Below are 13,585 nucleotides of genomic sequence, written 5' to 3'. Positions count from 1 at the left end.
GTGTCTCTCTCTGTCTGCGTGCGTCTCTCTCTCTGTCTGCGTGTCTCTCTCTCTCTGTCTGCGTGCGTCTCTCTCTCTGTCTGCGTGCGTCTCTCTCTCTCTCTGTCTGCTTGCGTCTCTCTCTCTCTGTCTGCGTGCGTCTCTCTCTCTCTCTGTCTGCGTGCGTCTCTCTCTCTCTCTGTCTGCGTGCGTCTCTCTCTCTGCGTGTCTCTCTCTCTCTGTCTGCGTGTCTCTCTCTGTCTGCGTGTCTCTCTCTGTCTGCGTGTCTCTCTCTCTGTCTGCGTGTCTCTCTCTCTCTCTGTCTGCGTGTCTCTCCCTCTCTCTCTGTCTGCGTGTCTCTCTCTCTCTCTCTGTCTGCGTGTCTCTCTCTCTCTCTCTCTCTGTCTGCGTGTCTCTCTCTCTCTCTCTGTCTGCGTGTCTCTCTCTCTCTCTCTCTGTCTGCGTGTCTCTCTCTCTCTCTCTCTCTCTGTCTGCGTGTCTCTCTCTCTCTGTCTGCGTGTCTCTCTCTCTCTCTCTGCGTCTCTCTCTCTGTCTGCGTCTCTCTCTCTCTCTGTCTGCGTCTCTCTCTCTCTCTGTCTGCGTCTCTCTCTCTCTGTCTGCGTCTCTCTCTCTCTGTCTGCGTGTCTCTCTCTCTCTGTCTGCGTGTCTCTCTCTCTCTGTCTGCGTGTCTCTCTCTCTCTGTCTGCGTGTCTCTCTCTCTCTCTGTCTGCGTGTCTCTGTCACTCTGTCTGCGTGTCTCTGTCACTCTGTCTGCGTGTCTCTCTCTCTCTCTGTCTGCGTGTCTCTCTCTCTCTGTCTGCGTGTCTCTCTCTCTCTGTCTGCGTGTCTCTCTCTCTCTGTCTGCGTCTCTCTCTCTCTGTCTGCGTCTCTCTCTCTCTGTCTGCGTCTCTCTCTCTCTCTGTCTGCGTGTCTCTCTCTCTCTGTCTGCGTGTCTCTCTCTCTCTGTCTGCGTGTCCCTCTCTCTCTGTCTGCGTGTCTCTCTCTCTCTGTCTGCGTGTCTCTCTCTCTCTGTCTGCGTGTCCCTCTCTCTCTGTCTGCGTGTCTCTCTCTCTGTCTGCGTGTCTCTCTCTCTCTGTCTGCGTGTCTCTCTCTCTCTGTCTGCGTGTCTCTCTCTCTCTGTCTGCGTGTCTCTCTCTCTCTGTCTGCGTGTCTCTCTCTCTCTGTCTGCGTGTCTCTCTCTCTCTGTCTGCGTGTCTCTCTCTCTCTGTCTGCGTGTCTCTCTCTCTCTGTCTGCGTGTCTCTCTCTCTGTCTGCGTGTATCTCTCTCTCTGTCTGCGTGTCTCTCTCTCTCTGTCTGCGTGTCTCTCTCTCTCTGTCTGCGTGTCTCTCTCTGTCTGCGTGTCTCTCTCTCTCTGTCTGCGTGTCTCTCTCTCTCTGTCTGCGTGTCTCTCTCTCTCTGTCTGCGTGTCTCTCTCTCTCTGTCTGCGTGTCTCTCTCTCTCTGTCTGCGTGTCTCTCTCTCTCTGTCTGCGTGTCTCTCTCTCTCTGTCTGCGTGTCTCTCTCTCTCTGTCTGCGTGTCTCTCTCTCTCTGTCTGCGTGTCTCTCTCTCTCTCTGTCTGCGTGTCTCTCTCTCTCTCTGTCTGCGTGTCTCTCTCTCTCTGTCTGCGTGTCTCTCTCTCTCTCTGTCTGCGTGTCCGTCTCTCTCTCTCTGTCTGCGTCTCTCTCTCTCTCTCTCTGTCTGCGTGTCTCTCTCTCTCTCTCTCTCTGTCTGCGTGTCTCTCTCTCTCTCTCTGTCTGCGTGTCTCTCTCTCTCTCTCTCTGTCTGCGTGTCTCTCTCTCTCTCTCTCTCTCTGTCTGCGTGTCTCTCTCTCTCTGTCTGCGTGTCTCTCTCTCTCTGTCTGCGTGTCCCTCTCTCTCTGTCTGCGTGTCTCTCTCTCTCTCTGTCTGCGTGTCTCTCTCTCTCTCTCTGCGTCTCTCTCTCTGTCTGCGTCTCTCTCTCTCTCTGTCTGCGTCTCTCTCTCTCTCTGTCTGCGTCTCTCTCTCTCTGTCTGCGTCTCTCTCTCTCTGTCTGCGTGTCTCTCTCTCTCTGTCTGCGTGTCTCTCTCTCTCTGTCTGCGTGTCTCTCTCTCTCTCTGTCTGCGTGTCTCTGTCACTCTGTCTGCGTGTCTCTGTCACTCTGTCTGCGTGTCTCTCTCTCTCTCTGTCTGCGTGTCTCTCTCTCTCTGTCTGCGTGTCTCTCTCTCTCTGTCTGCGTGTCTCTCTCTCTCTGTCTGCGTCTCTCTCTCTCTGTCTGCGTCTCTCTCTCTCTCTGTCTGCGTCTCTCTCTCTCTCTGTCTGCGTGTCTCTCTCTCTCTGTCTGCGTGTCTCTCTCTCTCTGTCTGCGTGTCCCTCTCTCTCTGTCTGCGTGTCTCTCTCTCTCTGTCTGCGTGTCTCTCTCTCTCTGTCTGCGTGTCCCTCTCTCTCTGTCTGCGTGTCTCTCTCTCTGTCTGCGTGTCTCTCTCTCTCTGTCTGCGTGTCTCTCTCTTTCTGTCTGCGTGTCTCTCTCTCTCTGTCTGCGTGTCTCTCTCTCTCTGTCTGCGTGTCTCTCTCTCTCTGTCTGCGTGTCTCTCTCTCTCTCTGTCTGCGTGTCTCTCTCTCTCTCTGTCTGCGTGTCTCTCTCTCTCTGTCTGCGTGTCTCTCTCTCTCTCTGTCTGCGTGTCCGTCTCTCTCTCTCTGTCTGCGTCTCTCTCTCTCTGTCTGCGTCTCTCTCTCTCTTTGTCTGCCTCTCTCTCTCTGTCTGCGTGTCTCTCTCTCTCTGTCTGCGTGTCTCTCTCTGTCTGCGTGTCTCTCTCTCTCTCTGTCTGCGTGTCTCTCTCTCTCTCTGTCTGCGTGTCTCTCTCTCTCTCTCTCTGTCTGCGTGTCTCTCTCTCTCGGTCTGGGTGTCTCTCTCTCTCTGTTTGCGTGTCTCTCTCTCTCTGTCTGCGTGTCTCTCTCTCTCTGTCTGCGTGTCTCTCTCTCTCTGTCTGCGTGTCTCTCTCTCTCTGCGTGTCTCTCTCTCTCTGTCTGCGTGTCTCTCTCTCTCTGTCTGCGTGTCTCTCTCTCTCTGTCTGCGTGTCTCTCTCTCTCTGTCTGCGTGTCTCTCTCTCTCTGTCTGCGTCTCTCTCTGTCTGCGTGTCTCTCTCTCTCTCTGTCTGCGTGTCTCTCTCTCTCTCTCTGTCTGCGTGTCTCTCTCTCTCTCTCTGTCTGCGTGTCTCTCTCTCTCGGTCTGGGTGTCTCTCTCTCTCTGTTTGCGTGTCTCTCTCTCTCTGTCTGCGTGTCTCTCTCTCTCTGTCTGCGTGTCTCTCTCTCTCTGTCTGCGTGTCTCTCTCTCTCTGCGTGTCTCTCTCTCTCTGTCTGCGTGTCTCTCTCTCTCTGTCTGCGTGTCTCTCTCTCTCTGTCTGCGTGTCTCTCTCTGTCTGCGTGTCTCTCTCTGTCTGCGTGTCCCTCTCTCTGTCTGCGTGTCCCTCTCTCTCTGTCTGCGTGTCTCTCTCTCTCTGTCTGCGTGTCTCTCTCTCTCTGTCTGCGTGTCTCTCTCTCTCTCTGTCTGTGTCTCTCTCTCTCTGTCTGCGTGTCTCTCTCTCTGTCTGCGTCTCTCTCTCTCTGTCTGCGTCTCTCTCTCTCTGCCTGCGTCTCTCTCTGTCTGCGTGCGTCTCTCTCTGTCTGCGTGTCTCTCTCTCTCTGTCTGCGTGTCTCTCTCTCTCTGTCTGCGTGTCTCTCTCTCTCTGTCTGCGTGTCTCTCTCTCTCTGTCTGCGTGTCTCTCTCTGCGTGTCTCTCTCTCTCTGTCTGCGTGTCTCTCTCTCTCTGTCTGCGTGTCTCTCTCTCTCTGTCTGCGTGTCTCTCTCTCTCTGTCTGCGTGTCTCTCTCTCTCTGTCTGCGTGTCTCTCTCTCTGTAACGTGTCTCTCTCTCTCTGTCTGCGTGTCTCTCTCTCTCTGTCTGCGTGTCCCTCTCTCTCTGTCTGCGTGTCCCTCTCTCTCTGTCTGCGTGTCGCTCTCTCTCTGTCTGCGTGTCTCTCTCTCTCTGTCTGCGTGTCGCTCTCTCTCTGTCTGCGTGTCGCTCTCTGTCTGCGTGTCTCTCTCTCTCTGTCTGCGTGTCTCTCTCTCTCTGTCTGCGTGTCTCTCTCTCTCTGTCTGCGTGTCCCTCTCTCTCTGTCTGCGTGTCCCTCTCTGTCTGCGTGTCTCTCTCTCTCTGTCTGCGTGTCTCTCTCTCTCTGTCTGCGTGTCTCTCTCTCTCTGTCTGCGTGTCTCTCTCTCTCTGTCTGCGTGTCTCTCTTTCTCTCTCTGTCTGCGTGTCTCTCTTTCTCTCTCTGTCTGCGTGTCTCTGTCACTCTCCCTGTCTGCGTGTCTCTCTCTCTCTCTGTCTGCGTGTCTCTCTTTCTCTCTCTGTCTGCGTGTCTCTCTTTCTCTCTCTGTCTGCGTGTCTCTCTTTCTCTCTCTGTCTGCGTGTCTCTCTCTCTCTCTGTCTGCGTGTCTCTCTCTCTCTGTCTGCGTGTCTCTCTCTCTCTGTCTGCGTGTCTCTCTCTCTCTGTCTGCGTGTCTCTCTCTCTCTGCGTGTCTCTCTCTCTCTGTCTGCGTGTCTCTCTCTCTCTGTCTGCGTGTCTCTCTCTCTCTGTCTGCGTGTCTCTCTCTGTCTGCGTGTCTCTCTCTCTCTCTGTCTGCGTGTCTCTCTCTCTCTCTCTGTCTGCGTGTCTCTCTCTCTCTCTGTCTGCGTGTCTCTCTCTCTCGGTCTGGGTGTCTCTCTCTCTCTGTTTGCGTGTCTCTCTCTCTCTGTCTGCGTGTCTCTCTCTCTCTGTCTGCGTGTCTCTCTCTCTCTGTCTGCGTGTCTCTCTCTCTCTGTCTGCGTGTCCCTCTCTCTCTGTCTGCGTGTCCCTCTCTCTCTGTCTGCGTGTCTCTCTCTCTCTCTGTCTGCGTGTCCCTCTCTCTGTCTGCGTGTCCCTCTCTCTCTGTCTGCGTGTCTCTCTCTCTCTGTCTGCGTGTCTCTCTCTCTCTGTCTGCGTGTCTCTCTCTCTCTCTGTCTGTGTCTCTCTCTCTCTGTCTGCGTGTCTCTCTCTCTGTATGCGTCTCTCTCTCTGTCTGCGTCTCTCTCTCTCTGCCTGCGTCTCTCTCTGTCTGCGTGCGTCTCTCTCTGTCTGCGTGCGTCTCTCTCTGTCTGCGTGCGTCTCTCTCTGTCTGCGTGCGTCTCTCTCTGTCTGCGTGCGTCTCTCTCTGTCTGCGTGCGTCTCTCTCTGTCTGCGTGCGTCTCTCTCTGTCTGCGTGCGTCTCTCTCTGTCTGCGTGCGTCTCTCTCTGTCTGCGTGCGTCTCTCTCTGTCTGCGTGCGTCTCTCTCTGTCTGCGTGCGTCTCTCTCTGTCTGCGTGCGTCTCTCTCTGTCTGCGTGCGTCTCTCTCTGTCTGCGTGCGTCTCTCTCTGTCTGCGTGCGTCTCTCTCTGTCTGCTTGCGTCTCTCTCTGTCTGCGTGCGTCTCTCTATCTGCGTGCGTCTCTCTCTGTCTGCGTGCGTCTCTCTCTGTCTGCGTGCGTCTCTCTCTGTCTGCGTGCGTCTCTCTCTGTCTGCGTGCGTCTCTCTCTGTCTGCGTGCGTCTCTCTCTGTCTGCGTGCGTCTCTCTCTGTCTGCGTGCGTCTCTCTCTGTCTGCGTGCGTCTCTCTCTGTCTGCGTGCGTCTCTCTCTGTCTGCGTGCGTCTCTCTCTGTCTGCGTGCGTCTCTCTCTGTCTGCGTGCGTCTCTCTCTGTCTGCGTGCGTCTCTCTCTGTCTGCGTGCGTCTCTCTCTGTCTGCGTGCGTCTCTCTCTGTCTGCGTGCGTCTCTCTCTGTCTGCGTGCGTCTCTCTCTGTCTGCGTGCGTCTCTCTGTCTGCGTGCGTCTCTCTGTCTGCGTGCGTCTCTCTCTGTCTGCGTGCGTCTCTCTCTGTCTGCGTGCGTCTCTCTCTGTCTGCGTGCGTCTCTCTCTGTCAGCGTGCGTCTCTCTCTGTCTGCGTGCGTCTCTCTCTGTCTGCGTGCGTCTCTCTCTGTCTGCGTGCGTCTCTCTCTGTCTGCGTGCGTCTCTCTCTGTCTGCGTGCGTCTCTCTCTGTCTGCGTGCGTCTCTCTCTGTCTGCGTGCGTCTCTCTCTGTCTGCGTGCGTCTCTCTCTGTCTGCGTGCGTCTCTCTCTGTCTGCGTGCGTCTCTCTCTGTCTGCGTGCGTCTCTCTCTGTTTGCGTGTCTCTCTCTGTCTGCGTGTCTCTCTCTCTCTGTTTGCGTGTCTCTCTCTCTCTGTTTGCGTGTCTCTCTCTCTCTGTCTGCGTGTCTCTCTCTCTCTGTCTGCGTGTCTCTCTCTCTCTGTCTGAGTGTCTCTCTCTCTCTGTCTGCGTGTCTCTCTCTCTCTGTCTGCGTGTCTCTCTCTCTCTGTCTGCGTGTCTCTCTCTCTCTGTCTGCGTGTCTCTCTCTCTCTCTGTCTGTGTCTCTCTCTCTCTCTGTCTGCGTGTCTCTCTCTCTGTCTGCGTCTCTCTCTCTCTGTCTGCGTCTCTCTCTCTCTGCCTGCGTCTCTCTCTGTCTGCGTGCGTCTCTCTCTGTCTGCGTGCGTCTCTCTCTGTCTGCGTGCGTCTCTCTCTGTCTGCGTGCGTCTCTCTCTGTCTGCGTGCGTCTCTCTCTGTCTGCGTGCGTCTCTCTCTGTCTGCGTGCGTCTCTCTCTGTCTGCGTGCGTCTCTCTTTGTCTGCGTGCGTCTCTCTCTGTCTGCGTGCGTCTCTCTCTGTCTGCGTGCGTCTCTCTCTGTCTGCGTGCGTCTCTCTCTGTCTGCGTGCGTCTCTCTCTGTCTGCGTGCGTCTCTCTCTGTCTGCGTGCGTCTCTCTCTGTCTGCGTGCGTCTCTCTCTGTCTGCGTGCGTCTCTCTCTGTCTGCGTGCGTCTCTCTCTGTCTGCGTGCGTCTCTCTCTGTCTGCGTGCGTCTCTCTCTGTCTGCGTGCGTCTCTCTCTGTCTGCGTGCGTCTCTCTCTGTCTGCGTGCGTCTCTCTCTGTCTGCGTGCGTCTCTCTCTGTCTGCGTGCGTCTCTCTCTGTCCGCGTGCGTCTCTCTCTGTCTGCGTGCGTCTCTCTCTGTCCGCGTGCGTCTCTCTCTGTCTGCGTGTCTCTCTCTCTCTCTCTGTCTGCGTGTCTCTCTCTGTCTGTCTGCGTGTCTCTCTCTGTCTGTCTGCGTGTCTCTCTCTGTCTGCGTGCGTCTCTCTCTCTGTCTGCGTGTCTCTCTCTCTCTGTCTGCGTGCGTCTCCCTCTCTGTCTGCGTGCGTCTCTCTCTCTCTCTGTCTGCTTGCGTCTCTCTCTCTCTGTCTGCGTGCGTCTCTCTCTCTCTCTGTCTGCGTGCGTCTCTCTCTCTCTCTGTCTGCGTGCGTCTCTCTCTCTGCGTGTCTCTCTCTCTCTGTCTGCGTGTCTCTCTCTGTCTGCGTGTCTCTCTCTGTCTGCGTGTCTCTCTCTCTGTCTGCGTGTCTCTCTCTCTCTCTCTGTCTGCGTGTCTCTCCCTCTCTCTCTGTCTGCGTGTCTCTCTCTCTCTCTCTGTCTGCGTGTCTCTCTCTCTCTCTCTCTCTGTCTGCGTGTCTCTCTCTCTCTGTCTGCGTGTCTCTCTCTCTCTGTCTGCGTGTCTCTCTCTCTCTCTCTCTGTCTGCGTGTCTCTCTCTCTCTGTCTGCGTGTCTCTCTCTCTCTGTCTGCGTGTCCCTCTCTCTCTGTCTGCGTGTCTCTCTCTCTCTCTGTCTGCGTGTCTCTCTCTCTCTCTCTGCGTCTCTCTCTCTGTCTGCGTCTCTCTCTCTCTCTGTCTGCGTCTCTCTCTCTCTCTGTCTGCGTCTCTCTCTCTCTGTCTGCGTCTCTCTCTCTCTGTCTGCGTGTCTCTCTCTCTCTGTCTGCGTGTCTCTCTCTCTCTGTCTGCGTGTCTCTCTCTCTCTCTGTCTGCGTGTCTCTGTCACTCTGTCTGCGTGTCTCTGTCACTCTGTCTGCGTGTCTCTCTCTCTCTCTTGTCTGCGTGTCTCTCTCTCTCTGTCTGCGTGTCTCTCTCTCTCTGTCTGCGTGTCTCTCTCTCTCTGTCTGCGTCTCTCTCTCTCTGTCTGCGTCTCTCTCTCTCTGTCTGCGTCTCTCTCTCTCTCTGTCTGCGTGTCTCTCTCTCTCTGTCTGCGTGTCTCTCTCTCTCTGTCTGCGTGTCCCTCTCTCTCTGTCTGCGTGTCTCTCTCTCTCTGTCTGCGTGTCTCTCTCTCTCTGTCTGCGTGTCCCTCTCTCTCTGTCTGCGTGTCTCTCTCTCTGTCTGCGTGTCTCTCTCTCTCTGTCTGCGTGTCTCTCTCTCTCTGTCTGCGTGTCTCTCTCTCTCTGTCTGCGTGTCTCTCTCTCTCTGTCTGCGTGTCTCTCTCTCTCTGTCTGCGTGTCTCTCTCTCTCTGTCTGCGTGTCTCTCTCTCTCTGTCTGCGTGTCTCTCTCTCTCTGTCTGCGTGTCTCTCTCTCTCTGTCTGCGTGTCTCTCTCTCTGTCTGCGTGTATCTCTCTCTCTGTCTGCGTGTCTCTCTCTCTCTGTCTGCGTGTCTCTCTCTCTGTCTGCGTGTCTCTCTCTGTCTGCGTGTCTCTCTCTCTCTGTCTGCGTGTCTCTCTCTCTCTGTCTGCGTGTCTCTCTCTCTCTGTCTGCGTGTCTCTCTCTCTCTGTCTGCGTGTCTCTCTCTCTCTGTCTGCGTGTCTCTCTCTCTCTGTCTGCGTGTCTCTCTCTCTCTGTCTGCGTGTCTCTCTCTCTCTGTCTGCGTGTCTCTCTCTCTCTCTGTCTGCGTGTCTCTCTCTCTCTCTGTCTGCGTGTCTCTCTCTCTCTGTCTGCGTGTCTCTCTCTCTCTCTGTCTGCGTGTCCGTCTCTCTCTCTCTGTCTGCGTCTCTCTCTCTCTGTCTGCGTCTCTCTCTCTCTTTGTCTGCCTCTCTCTCTCTGTCTGCGTGTCTCTCTCTCTGTCTGCGTGTCTCTCTCTCTCTGTCTGCGTGTCTCTCTCTCTCTGTCTGCGTGTCTCTCTCTCTGTCTGCGTGTCTCTCTTTCTCTCTGTCTGCGTGTCTCTCTTCTCTCTCTGTCTGCGTGTCTCTGTCACTCTCTCTGTCTGCGTGTCTCTCTCTCTCTCTGTCTGCGTGTCTCTCTCTCTCTGTCTGCGTGTCTCTCTCTCTGTCTGCGTGTCTCTCTCTCTCTGTCTGCGTGTCTCTCTCTCTCTGTCTGCGTGTCTCTCTCTCTGTCTGCGTGTCTCTCTCTCTCTCTCTCTCTGTCTGCGTGTCTCTCTCTCTCTCTGTCTGCGTGTCTCTCTCTCTCTCTCTGTCTGCGTGTCTCTCTCTCTCTCTCCGTCTGCGTGTCCCTCTCTCTCCGTCTGCGTGTCCCTCTCTCTCCGTCTGCGTGTCCCTCTCTCTCCGTCTGCGTGTCCCTCTCTCTCCGTCTGCGTGTCCCTCTCTCTCCGTCTGCGTGTCCCTCTCTCTCCGTCTGCGTGTCCCTCTCTCTCCGTCTGCGTGTCCCTCTCTCTCCGTCTGCGTGTCCCTCTCTCTCCGTCTGCGTGTCCCTCTCTCTCCGTCTGCGTGTCCCTCTCTCTCCGTCTGCGTGTCCCTCTCTCTCCGTCTGCGTGTCCCTCTCTCTCCGTCTGCGTGTCCCTCTCTCTCCGCCTGCGTGTCCCTCTCTCTCCGTCTGCGTGTCCCTCTCTCTCTGTCTGCGTGCGTCTCTCTCTGTCTGCGTGCGTCTCTCTCTGTCTGCGTGCGTCTCTCTCTGTCTGCGTGCGTCTCTCTCTGTCTGCGTGCGTCTCTCTCTGTCTGCGTGCGTCTCTCTCTGTCTGCGTGCGTCTCTCTCTGTCTGCGTGCGTCTCTCTCTGTCTGCGTGCGTCTCTCTCTGTCTGCGTGCGTCTCTCTCTGTCTGCGTGCGTCTCTCTCTGTCTGCGTGCGTCTCTCTCTGTCTGCGTGCGTCTCTCTCTGTCTGCGTGCGTCTCTCTCTGTCTGCGTGCGTCTCTCTCTGTCTGCGTGCGTCTCTCTCTGTCTGCGTGCGTCTCTCTCTGTCTGCGTGCGTCTCTCTCTGTCTGCGTGCGTCTCTCTCTGTCTGCGTGCGTCTCTCTCTGTCTGCGTGCGTCTCTCTCTGTCTGCGTGCGTCTCTCTCTGTCTGCGTGCGTCTCTCTCTGTCTGCGTGCGTCTCTCTCTGTCTGCGTGCGTCTCTCTCTGTCTGCGTGCGTCTCTCTCTGTCTGCGTGCGTCTCTCTCTGTCTGCGTGCGTCTCTCTCTGTCTGCGTGCGTCTCTCTCTGTCTGCGTGCGTCTCTCTCTGTCTGCGTGCGTCTCTCTCTGTCTGCGTGCGTCTCTCTCTGTCTGCGTGCTCTCTCTGTCTCTCTCTGTCTGCGTGCGTCTCTCTCTCTGTCTGCGTGCGTCTCTCTCTCTCTCTGTCTGCGTGCGTCTCTCTCTCTCTCTGTCTGCGTGCGTCTCTCTCTCTCTCTGTCTGCGTGCGTCTCTCTCTCTCTCTGTCTGCGTGCGTCTCTCTCTCTCTCTGTCTGCGTGCGTCTCTCTCTGTCTGCGTGCGTCTCTCTCTGTCTGCGTGCGTCTCTCTCTGTCTGCGTGTCTCTCTCTCTCTGTCTGCGTGTCTCTCTCTCTCTCTGTCTGCGTGTCTCTCTCCCTCTCTGTCTGCGTGTCTCTCTCTCTCTGTCTGCGTGTCTCTCTCTCTCTCTGTCTGCGTGTCTCTCTCTCTCTCTGTCTGCGTGTCTCTCTCTCTCTCTGTCTGCGTGTCTCTCTCTCTCTGTCTGCGTCTCTCTCTCTGGCTACCTCTCTCTGTCTGCGTCTCTCTCTCTCTGTCTGCATGTCTCTCTCTCTCTGTCTGCGTGTCTCTCTCTCTCTGTCTGCGTGTCTCTCTCTCTCTCCTGTCTGCGTGTCTCTCTCTCTCTGTCTGCGTGTCTCTCTTTCTCTCTCTGTCTGCGTGTCTCTCTTTCTCTCTCTGTCTGCGTGTCTCTGTCACTCTCTCTGTCTGCGTGTCTCTCTCTCTCTCTGTCTGCGTGTCTCTCTTTCTCTCTCTGTCTGCGTGTCTCTCTTTCTCTCTCTGTCTGCGTGTCTCTGTCACTCTCTCTGTCTGCGTGTCTCTCTCTCTCTCTGTCTGCGTGTCTCTCTCTCTCTGTCTGCGTGTCTCTGTCTCTCTGTCTGCGTGTCTCTCTCTCTCTGTCTGCGTGTCTCTCTCTCTCTGTCTGCGTGTCTCTCTCCTCTGTCTGCGTGTCTCTCTCTCTCTCTCTCTGTCTGCGTGTGTCTGTCTCTCTCTGTCTGCGTGTCTCTCTCTCTCTCTGTCTGCGTGTCTCTCTCTCTCTCTCTGTCTGCGTGTCTCTCTCTCTCTGTCTGCGTGTCTCTCTCTCTCTGTCTGCGTGTCTCTCTCTCTCTGTTTGCGTGTCTCTCTCTCTCTGTTTGCGTGTCTCTCTCTCTCTGTTTGCGTGTCTCTCTCTCTCTGTCTGCGTGTCTCTCTCTCTGTCTGCGTGCGTCTCTCTCTGTCTGCGTGCGTCTCTCTCTGTCTGCGTGCGTCTCTCTCTGTCTGCGTGCGTCTCCTCTCTGTCTGCGTGCGTCTCTCTCTGTCTGCGTGCGTCTCTCTCTGTCTGCGTGCGTCTCTTCTCTCTGTCTGCGTGCGTCTCTCTCTGTCTGCTGCGTCTCTCTCTGTCTGCGTGCGTCTCTCTCTGTCTGCGTGCGTCTCTCTCTGTCTGCGTGCGTCTCTCTCTGTCTGCGTGCGTCTCTCTCTGTCTGCGTGCGTCTCTCTCTGTCTGCGTGCGTCTCTCTCTGTCTGCGTGCGTCTCTCTCTGTCTGCGTGCGTCTCTCTCTGTCTGCGTGCGTCTCTCTCTGTCTGCGTGCGTCTCTCTCTGTCTGCGTGCGTCTCTCTCTGTCTGCGTGCGTCTCTCTCTGTCTGCGTGCGTCTCTCTCTGTCTGCGTGCGTCTCTCTCTGTCTGCGTGCGTCTCTCTCTGTCTGCGTGCGTCTCTCTCTGTCTGCGTGCGTCTCTCTCTGTCTGCGTGCGTCTCTCTCTGTCTGCGTGCGTCTCTCTCTGTCTGCGTGCGTCTCTCTCTGTCTGCGTGCGTCTCTCTCTGTCTGCGTGCGTCTCTCTCTGTCTGCGTGCGTCTCTCTCTGTCTGCGTGCGTCTCTCTCTGTCTGCGTGCGTCTCTCTCTGTCTGCGTGCGTCTCTCTCTGTCTGCGTGCGTCTCTCTCTGTCTGCGTGCGTCTCTCTCTGTCTGCGTGCGTCTCTCTCTGTCTGCGTGCGTCTCTCTCTGTCTGCGTGCGTCTCTCTCTGTCTGCGTGCGTCTCTCTCTGTCTGCGTGCGTCTCTCTCTGTCTGCGTGCGTCTCTCTCTGTCTGCGTGCGTCTCTCTCTGTCTGCGTGCGTCTCTCTCTGTCTGCGTGCGTCTCTCTCTGTCTGCGTGCGTCTCTCTCTGTCTGCGTGCGTCTCTCTCTGTCTGCGTGCGTCTCTCTCTGTCTGCGTGCGTCTCTCTCTCTCTCTCTCTGTCTGCGTGCGTCTCTCTCTCTCTCTCTCTGTCTGCGTGCGTCTCTCCTCTCTCTGTCTGCGTGCGTCTCTCTCTCTCTGTCTGCGTGCGTCTCTCTCTCTGTCTGCGTGCGTCTCTCTCTCTCTGTCTGCGTGTCTCTCTCTCTGTCTGCGTGTCTCTCTCTCTCTGTCTGCGTGTCTCTCTCTCTCTGTCTGCGTGTCTCTCTCTCTGTCTGCGTGTCTCTCTCTCTCTCTCTCTCTGTCTGCGTGTCTCTCTCTCTCTCTCTGTCTGCGTGTCTCTCTCTCTCTCTCTCTCTGTCTGCTGTCTCTCTCTCTCTCTCTGTCTGCGTGTCTCTCTCTCTCTCTCTGTCTGCGTGTCTCTCTCTCTCTCTCTCTGTCTGCGTGTCTCTCTCTCTCTCTGTCTGCGTGTCTCTCTCTCTCTCTCTCTGTCTGCGTGTCTCTCTCTGTCTGCGTGTCTCTCTCTCTCTGTTTGCGTGTCTCTCTCTCTATGTCTGCGTGTCTCTCTCTCTATGTCTGCGTGTCTCTCTCTCTATGTCTGCGTGTCTCTCTCTCTCTGTCTGCGTGTCTCTCTCTCTCTGTCTGCGTGTCTCTCTCTCTATGTCTGCGTGTCTCTCTCTCTCTGTCTGCGTGTCCCTCTCTCTATGTCTGCGTGTCTCTCTCTCTCTGTCTGCGTGTCTCTCTCTCTATGTCTGCGTCTCTCTCTCTCTCTATGTCTGCGTGTCTCTCTCTCTCTATGTCTGCGTGTCTCTCTCTCTGTCTGCGTGTCTCTCTCTGTCTGCGTGTCTCTCTCTGTCTGCGTGTCTCTCTCTCTCTGTCTGCGTGTCTCTCTCTCTCTGTCTGCGTGTCTCTCTCTCTCTGTCTGCGTGTCTCTCTCTCTCTGTCTGCGTGTCTCTCTCTCTCTGTCTGCGTGTCTCTCTCTCTCTCTGTCTGCGTGTCTCTCTCTCTCTGTCTGCGTGTCTCTCTCTCTCTCTCTGCGTGTCTCTCTCTCTGTCTGCGTGTCTCTCTCTCTGTCTGCGTGTCTCTCTCTCTGTCTGCGTCTCTCTCTCTGTCTGCGTCTCTCTCTCTGTCTGCGTCTCTCTCTCTCTCTGTCTGCGTCTCTCCCTCTCTCTGTCTGCGTCTCTCCCTCTCTCTGTCTGCGTCTCTCTCTCTCTCTGTCTGCGTCTCTCTCTCTCTCTGTCTGCGTGTCTCTCTCTCTCT

The sequence above is a fragment of the Mustelus asterias genome, unplaced genomic scaffold, assembly GCF_964213995.1.
Source record: "Mustelus asterias unplaced genomic scaffold, sMusAst1.hap1.1 HAP1_SCAFFOLD_2210, whole genome shotgun sequence".
NCBI lineage: Eukaryota > Metazoa > Chordata > Chondrichthyes > Carcharhiniformes > Triakidae > Mustelus > Mustelus asterias.
The sequence above is the reverse complement of the archived record's forward strand: the minus strand, read 5'-3'. Positions refer to the sequence as shown.